The following is a 9,459-nucleotide window of genomic DNA, read 5'->3' as shown; positions in this document are numbered from 1 at the left end:
ATAAACATAAGTGGTGTGTACAATGATGTACGAAAAAGGCAATTGTGCTACACATGTATCTCTGCACACATCAAATTAAGAGACAATTTCTTTGGCCATCACTCATAGTTAAAGTGGCTCTAAAGTCAGAAGGTTTTTATCTTAATGCATTCTATGTATTTATGTATCTTCTGTGTGCAGCAGCCCCATTCAGACCCCCTAATACTTACCTGTGTTGCAACTTGATCCAGCAATGTTGCACAAGAGACTCGGCTGTTTGGGGCTCTCCCTTCTCAATAGCTGAGACAGCACTGGGGCACTTTTGGCTCCCACTTCTAGCAATCAAAGTCAGTGAGCCAATGAGGAGAGGGAGGGGGCAGGGTGGGGCTGGACGGTGGCTCCATGTCTGAATGGACACACAGAGCAGCATTGGGGGCACTTGGCATGAGGGTGGGGCCAGAAGCTCTGGTGGGGGATCCAAAAAGAGCAGGTAAGTATAATATTTTTATAATTTTTAAACAAAAAAAATAACTTTAATATTACTTCAACTTTAAATTAATGACAAAAATTGATGACACTTTTAAAGCGTCGCCTAAGAACAATGAAAAATGGCTCTGGCAATGAAACCGTTAAAGAAATGTGCTGTCTTTCTTATAAAATGTCAGATATCTGTCTATGTATTAAAATAAAGAAAATATATTTATGCTACAGTAATAACAATAAAAAATAAATCATTTTAATTGCCATTGCATCCATTTGATGTTCATATGTTTCTACACTTGATGTAATCTAAACTATTTTATATTAAAACAATGTTCTTTCTTAAACAACTTGCATACAATCCCATACAGCTTTCATAACCATAGCTTTTGCCTTTGCTGTATGCTTTAGTCAACTGTCTATGAAAGGCAAGAGTCTTAAACTTTATTTGCTTCAATACACACAAGTCTGAAGAAATTCAATTACATCTTGTCTACTTTGCAATCACCTATCAGATTTGGCACAGAACAGACAATACAATCTAAGGATTTTTTTTAACATTGTGTTTAGCCAGATGCACATTAATTCCGCGTACACACAATCGGAATTTTGGCTAGCAAAAGACCGATGAGAGCTTTTCATCGGAAAATGCAACCGTGTGTATGCTTCATAGGAATTTAGCTGGACGAATTTCCACCAGCAGAAATTTGAGAGCATGTTCTCAATTTTCCAGACGGAAAAACTTTCTATCGGAAATTGCAATCATGTGTATGCAATTCCGACACGCAAAAAATCATGCATGCTCAGATTCAACTACGAGACAGAAGGTATTGGCTACTGCCAATTGAACTTCCTTTTTCTAGTCTCGTCGTATATGTTGTACATCACCGCTTTCCTGATGGTCGGAATTTGGTGTGACCGGGTGTAGGCAAGACAGCTTGAATGGAATGCCGTCAGAATTCCATTGGAAAAACCATCAGACCTTTTCCAACCATAATTCCGATTGTGTGTACATGGCATTAGAGTTAAAAAAAGAAAAAACATTTATTTACTGTAAATGTAGCTGACATGATTATTTTATGATTTATTAATTGAATTTCAGCAATTAAAATGATCGTAGACCCACTTACCTTCATCTTTTGCATGGCATCTCGTGCCATCTTCCTGCCATCTCGTGCCATCGTTACCTTGGCACCAGAACCACTCAGTCCTCATGCCATGGTAGCCATCATCCCCCCGGGCTCCAAACAAATGTATTGCTGAGAACCAGACCATCTTTGTGGAAATCCCTTCTCTGCTACCCCTCCTTTCTAACTAAACTCTTCATAACCATTCTCAAACAATTTTGCCTAATTTATACCCTTATTACATGTAATCCTATTCTGTTGAACATCTACAGTGTGTGTGTTTATAAGACTGTCTTGTCACTTTTTACTAGATCAGGATATCTGGCAAATAATATGCTGAGCTTCACTTCCTGTCTTTCTTACACCATTTTTGTTTACTATAATATGATGTAAAAATCCAAAAAATGTTGTTAACAAGGAAAATGAATGTAGACCCAAAACGCTCCTAGTTTTTTTTTTGTTTTGGTCTTATTTTCTTCGTTTTTAGTTTTCAAATGCCTTTAATAAATTATAAATGGTTACTGCTAACTAAATGAATCATCTTTTCGCCATTCATATAGGGTAAATCTGGCCATAGAAAGAACTAAATGTGTCCGGTTCAGCAGGAACCAGACAAGTTTTGATCCATGTATGGGCAGGCAGGTTGTACTGAAATTGAGCTATAGATTGACTTCAGTACAATCATCCTATCAAGTTGTGTTCATTCAATCAATGCCGGTGGATATAACCCCAAAGTCTGAATAGTAATGGGAAATCTTGCTGTTTTTTTTTATTCCCTCCAAAGTGGGGAAAAAACAGCAGAATCGTTTAGTAAAAGCAGCACTTAACACATATATTACACATAGTTAGGTACATATTTAACCCCTTGCTTGCCCCTAGATGTTAACCCCTTCCCAGCCAGTGTCATTGGTACAGTGACACTGTACAGTAATAGCACTGATCACTGAAATGGAGTTCATTCACACTTGTGTGACTTAAAAAATCATGCTATTTTCATTGCAATTTGATGTGATTTTGATATGTCATTGGATTAACGCAATTTTTTTTAGGACTTTAGCCAATGTGATCATTTTGCTTGTGTCCTACAAAGTTGTTAAACATGTGCAGAATGGAAAAAAAAAATTTGTTTTGTTTGGTTTCTTTATTTTCTAATGAATTCCACATTTTCAGAACAATTTGAATTTGCATCTAAAATGTATTGACCGGTTTGAATTTTGTGAGAAGAATAGCTGGTTGTTAAGGAGCGGGCCGGAAATCGGGCCTTAACCACTTTAGGACCGCCGCATGTAATAATACGTCGGCACAATGGCACGGACAGGCACAAGCACATACCCATACATGCCTGCCTTCCAGCGGGTGGGGGGTCTGATCGGACCCCCTCCCGCTGGTTGTGGCGGTCCATTTCGCTTCAGGAGCGATCCGGGGTGAGGAGATGGCCGTTGGTTTCTGGCCATCCCCTCTCGATCACTCCTGGCGAATGAGAAGCTTCCTCTGCCTGTGTAGTGTAAACACAGGCAGGAGGAAGTGATGCCACTCTCCTTGGGGCGGTCTTTATGACCGGACTGCGAGGAGAGAAGACATCCTAGTAAGTGCACCAACACTACACTGACATGTAGGTACACATAGGCACACTTTAACCCCCAGTCACCCCCTGAACACCCCCCCCCCCTCCCAGTCACAGTGTCACTGATTGCAGTGATCATTTATTTACTGATCACTGCATTTAGTGTCAGTTGTAACTGTAAAAAGTGTCAGGGAAGTAATTGATAGGTCCAGGGTAGCCCCCTACCCCCCCTAATAAAGGTTTAACCCCTTGATTGCCCCCCAGGTAACCCTTTCACCCCCTTTTGCCAGTGTCACTAAGTGATTGTTTTTCTGATCGCTGCATTAGTGTCACTGGTGCCGCTAGGTAGCTAGTTCTTTTTTAGGTTCACTGCCAGGTTTTTATAGCATTAGGTACCCCCATATACAACCTAATAAAGGTTTTAACCCCCTGATTGCCCCTAGAGTTAACCCTTTCACCAGCGATCACCGTATAAGTGTCACTGGTGACGCTGGTTAGCCAGTTAGTTATTCGATTTTTCTTATAACAAAAAGTAGAAAATATCTTTTTTTTTCAAAATTTTCTGTCTTTTTCCATTTATATCGTAAAAAATTAAAATCGCAGAGGCAATAAAATACCATTAAAAGAAAGCTCTATTTGTGGGAAGAAAAGGACGCAAATTTCGTTTGGGTACAACATTGCATGACCGTGCAATTACCAGTTAAAGCAGTGCAGTGCAAAATTGTAAAAAGACCTCTGGTCCTTAGGCTGACAATTGGTCCGGGGCTTAAGTGGTTTAATAACTGATGACTCATCAGCTGTCAGCGGTATTCCCCACTGACTGTCAAACTGTCATTTTTTTTAAACTACACTTTTTTTTGGGTGAATGAGTTGGGGGTACTATGTACCACATACTCATTCACATGGGGGGACAGGATCTGGGGACCCCCTTGTTAAAGGGGGCTTCCAGATTTAATTAAACCCCTCACCTGCAGACCCACACAACCACTGGGCAGAGTTGTGGGAAAGAAGACCTTGTCCCCATCAACATAAGGGAAAACCTGTATCTGGATTTTGAAAAGGCATTAGATACAGTTTCCCATAAACACTTAAACTACAAACTGAGGACTTTAGGCTTGGACCATAGTTTGTTCATGGATAGGAAACTGGTTACAGGGGTACGTCTAAAGAATGGTGATCAAAAACGTGTACTCAGAATCATCTGAAGTGGTAAGTGGGGTACCCCAAGGCTCTGTCCTGGGACCAATTCTGTTTAATTTATTCATAAATAATTTAGAAGTTGGTACAAATATCTTGATCTCAGTTTTTGCTGACAACACAAAACAATCAGGGCAATAACTTTACATCAGGATATAGAAACTTTAATGGAAGACCTGAATAAAATAATGAGGTGGGCAACTACATGGAAAGTGAGGTTTAATGTTGAAAAATTAAAAGTGATGCACTTGGGGGCTAAAAATATAAATGCAAACTACTCACTAGTGGGAGAACATCTGGGGGATCAAGAGAGACCTGGGGGCCCTGGTAGAAGACAGACTGAGCAATAACAGGCTATGTCAAGCTGTGGCAAGCAAAGCCAGTAGACTATTACCATGCTTAAAAAAGTGAATTTATTCCAGAGATAAAACTATAATCCTACTTCTTTAAAAAAAACTCATCCATGTCTGAAGTGTTCCATCCAGTTCTGGTCACCAATCCTCAGGAATGATGTGCTGGAGCTGGAAAGAGTCCAGAGAAAGGCATCAAAATTATTAAGCGGACTGGAGGACCTCTTTTACGGGGAACAACTGCAAGCACTGGATTTATTTTCTCTGGAGAAGAGATGCTTGAGAGGATATATGCTAGCCATATACAAATACCTCAACTGTGATCCCATTGTAGGAAGAAAATGTTTCAGTCTCAGGGAGTGAAAGAGGACACGGGGGCCACACAATGAGACTGCAGGAGAAATGGTTTAACCTTAAGCTGCGTAGGGGGCTTTTTCACTGTCAGGGTGATAAGGATGTGGAACTCCCTTCCAAAATTGGTGGTGTCTGCGGGGAGTATTGATAGTTTTAATAGACTCTTGCACCTTAGTAAACACAATATATATGGAAAATGATTATCGACATGGACACACATACACCTACACAGGTTAAACTGGAATCTTTATTCAACCTTGCCTACTATGAAACATTGAAACATGGGTACAAGGTGCTTTTGGGAGGGCATGTGGCCTGGTATGGTTCGCTCACCCCCCTCTCCTGGGCTGCAAGCTTGCATAAGGGACTGCTATGTCCAAAGTCATATGACAAGTCTCACAAGTGTGAATAGGACATAAATGTCACTTTTATGCCACGTACACACGATCGAATTATCCGGCGGAATTGGAACGGCAAACAATCCGGCAAACAATCCGCCGGACTTTATAACGAACAGACTTGGCCACACAAGGACGCTCCGAAAGTCTGGCGATTTCTAACGCGATGACGTACAACACGTACGATGGGACTAGAAAAGGGAAGTTCAATAGCCAGTAGCCAATAGCTTCCTTCTCGTACTTGCTTCAGAGCATGCGTCATTCTTAGTCCGCCGGACTAGCACACTGGCGAATGGCTTGTCCGCTGAAAGCCAAGTCTGGCGGACAAATTTTGAGTCAAAACTACTTTCTAAGTCCGCCGGACTTTACGATGAAAATGTCCGCTGGAGCCCACACATGATCGAATTGTCCATCGTACTGTGGTCGGGCGGACCGAGTCCGCCAGACAATTTGATTGTGTGTACGCGGCATTTGTGTCAGTTAGTGTACCTATGTCAGCTAGAGTCAGATTGCCCACCATACTTTCACAATCCCACTATAAGTCACTGAAAACTGCCACTACTAGTAAGCAAAAAAAATAATAAATTCCATTATCTATACCAGATGCTATAACTTACACGCAAACCAAATAATATACACTTTTTGGATTTATTGGATTTATTTTATGTTTACTCATTTTTTTTTCTAAAGACCTGTAGCAGATTACATTTTGGCCTACATTTATAAAGAGTTTTTTTTATTTTTGTTAATTTTTTTTTACTGTATATGTTTCATATAACAAAATAAAAATATTATTGTTTTTTTTAAATTTCATTTATAAATATCAAAGAATGAAACAAAATGGATATATAAATTAAAGACAATGCAGCCTTTAGGAATGAACATAGAGCTTGATTTGAATTGTTTTTTGTCCAATGATTGAAACCGTTTTTTTACTCTAGAGTGTCTCTTTCTAATTGGAATTTTTATCTTTTGATGTAGGGTTTTGTTTTCCTTACATATATAGATAAGATTATTAAGCGGACTGGAGGACCTCTTTTACGGGGAACAACTGCAAGCACTGGATTTATTTTCTCTGGAGAAGAGATGCTTGAGAGGATATATGCTAGCCATATACAAATACCTCAACTGTGATCCCATTGTAGGAAGAAAATGTTTCAGTCTCAGGGAGTGAAAGAGGACACGGGGGCCACACAATGAGACTGCAGGAGAAATGGTTTAACCTTAAGCTGCGTAGGGGGCTTTTTCACTGTCAGGGTGATAAGGATGTGGAACTCCCTTCCAAAATTGGTGGTGTCTGCGGGGAGTATTGATAGTTTTAATAGACTCTTGCACCTTAGTAAACACAATATATATGGAAAATGATTATCGACATGGACACACATACACCTACACAGGTTAAACTGGAATCTTTATTCAACCTTGCCTACTATGAAACATTGAAACATGGGTACAAGGTGCTTTTGGGAGGGCATGTGGCCTGGTATGGTTCGCTCACCCCCCTCTCCTGGGCTGCAAGCTTGCATAAGGGACTGCTATGTCCAAAGTCATATGACAAGTCTCACAAGTGTGAATAGGACATAAATGTCACTTTTATGCCACGTACACACGATCGAATTATCCGGCGGAATTGGAACGGCAAACAATCCGGCAAACAATCCGCCGGACTTTATAACGAACAGACTTGGCCACACAAGGACGCTCCGAAAGTCTGGCGATTTCTAACGCGATGACGTACAACACGTACGATGGGACTAGAAAAGGGAAGTTCAATAGCCAGTAGCCAATAGCTTCCTTCTCGTACTTGCTTCAGAGCATGCGCCATTCTTAGTCCGCCGGACTAGCACACTGGCGAATGGCTTGTCCGCTGAAAGCCAAGTCTGGCGGACAAATTTTGAGTCAAAACTACTTTCTAAGTCCGCCGGACTTTACGATGAAAATGTCCGCTGGAGCCCACACATGATCGAATTGTCCATCGTACTGTGGTCGGGCGGACCGAGTCCGCCAGACAATTTGATTGTGTGTACGCGGCATTTGTGTCAGTTAGTGTACCTATGTCAGCTAGAGTCAGATTGCCCACCATACTTTCACAATCCCACTATAAGTCACTGAAAACTGCCACTACTAGTAAGCAAAAAAAATAATAAATTCCATTATCTATACCAGATGCTATAACTTACACGCAAACCAAATAATATACACTTTTTGGATTTATTGGATTTATTTTATGTTTACTCATTTTTTTTTCTAAAGACCTGTAGCAGATTACATTTTGGCCTACATTTATAAAGAGTTTTTTTTATTTTTGTTAATTTTTTTTTACTGTATATGTTTCATATAACAAAATAAAAATATTATTGTTTTTTTTAAATTTCATTTATAAATATCAAAGAATGAAACAAAATGGATATATAAATTAAAGACAATGCAGCCTTTAGGAATGAACATAGAGCTTGATTTGAATTGTTTTTTGTCCAATGATTGAAACCGTTTTTTTACTCTAGAGTGTCTCTTTCTAATTGGAATTTTTATCTTTTGATGTAGGGTTTTGTTTTCCTTACATATATAGATAAGATTATTAATAATTTTTTTTGGGGAATAGTACTAATAAATCTTATAAAAAGTGCAATTAAATATTCAGGTTCAAAAACCATTTTCTGTTTAATGAGTGGTATTAGATACCTTCGCCTATAGACTGGCATCTAGAGGTTAATCTTGTAAATTACAAGAAAGCAATTCCCTCTCCTTTCTTTTAATAGGAATTAATTGACAGGATTTTTATTTTATACAAATTTTTGTGATCTACAGTTTTCTTTTCCCTGTGATTTAGGGTGAACTATGTTTAGTTTTTATTTGTTTTATATTTGTTATTATGGAAGCCAGTCATGTTTTATGAACAATGGATTATCCATTAAGCCTTGAGTGGGACTGAGGCTGCACACCAAATTAAGTGTTTCTCTATTGGTCTTTTCGATCGATCGGGACACCATAAAGAACGTTGACTCTGTGACTAGGTACGCTTCCTGATGACGTGTCAAACGAAACGTACGTCGAGGCGGTACCTAGTCACGTTCATACACGTACAGTTCCGGACGTTTTTGGTTGTCGGATGTTTCTTGGTGGAACGCACGCCTTACACAACAAGGAACTACGCATCTACTACGAAACAATTGTTTTAAGCAAGCAGCCCCAGTGCCAGGTCGGGCACCGGCATATGTAAGCAGCCATTTGGCTTTATGTTTTTTAAATTTTTATTATTAAACGGTGTCACACTATGGATTCTGTTTGCTCTCCTTTTTTTAAATGACCTGTCTGAATCTATGAGGAGAAGGTTTTTTTCCACAAGAGGTCCATCTTATTCCATGTGAGCAGGGAATTCACCTGCATAAGCTTATTTGACTATCTTTTTAAGTAAAGTAGTCAACATCATCTGGTAAGAAGACATCTTTATCTTCACAGTTGGGGTGTTGTCTGTGTCCAAAATTTGGTGAAGGGACGTGTCACAATCTTGTAGAAGATTTCAGCCGCCTTCTGGCATATGGATATAGACGGAGTTTTTCACTAAATGAATCACTGTTTGGACTGTGGATATATTTGTTTTCCTAGCATCTAAGTGGGACTTTATCATTTATTACATTATCATTATATATTCAATTTTTTTTGCAATTGTCTTATATTTTCCAATTTATGGTGATAGGTTGTCTATCACTTGAGGTGTTTCTATGATTAATAAGTTTCACATTTGTAATTGATGTCTATATATATTTTTTTAGCGCCCCTACCATTACCTTATTTTCAGCACGACAAGTTTTTTTTCTCTTGCTTCTAGGGAGCAGCTACTAGTGTTTCACTCAGTTTATTTGAATCACTGATTATTTTCAGCACGACAAGTTTTTTTCTCTTGCTTCTAGGGAGCAGCTACTAGTGTTTCACTCAGTTTATTTGAATCACTGATTATTTGTTTTATTCTTTTTTCACATTTTAATTAAGTGGCGCGGAGTTTATTTGCT

Source organism: Lithobates pipiens, unplaced genomic scaffold (genome assembly GCF_037356315.1).
Source record: "Lithobates pipiens isolate NorthernLeopardFrog02 unplaced genomic scaffold, aLitPip1_a1.2 Scaffold_8, whole genome shotgun sequence".
NCBI classification, from domain to species: domain Eukaryota; kingdom Metazoa; phylum Chordata; class Amphibia; order Anura; family Ranidae; genus Lithobates; species Lithobates pipiens.
The sequence above is the reverse complement of the archived record's forward strand: the minus strand, read 5'-3'. Positions refer to the sequence as shown.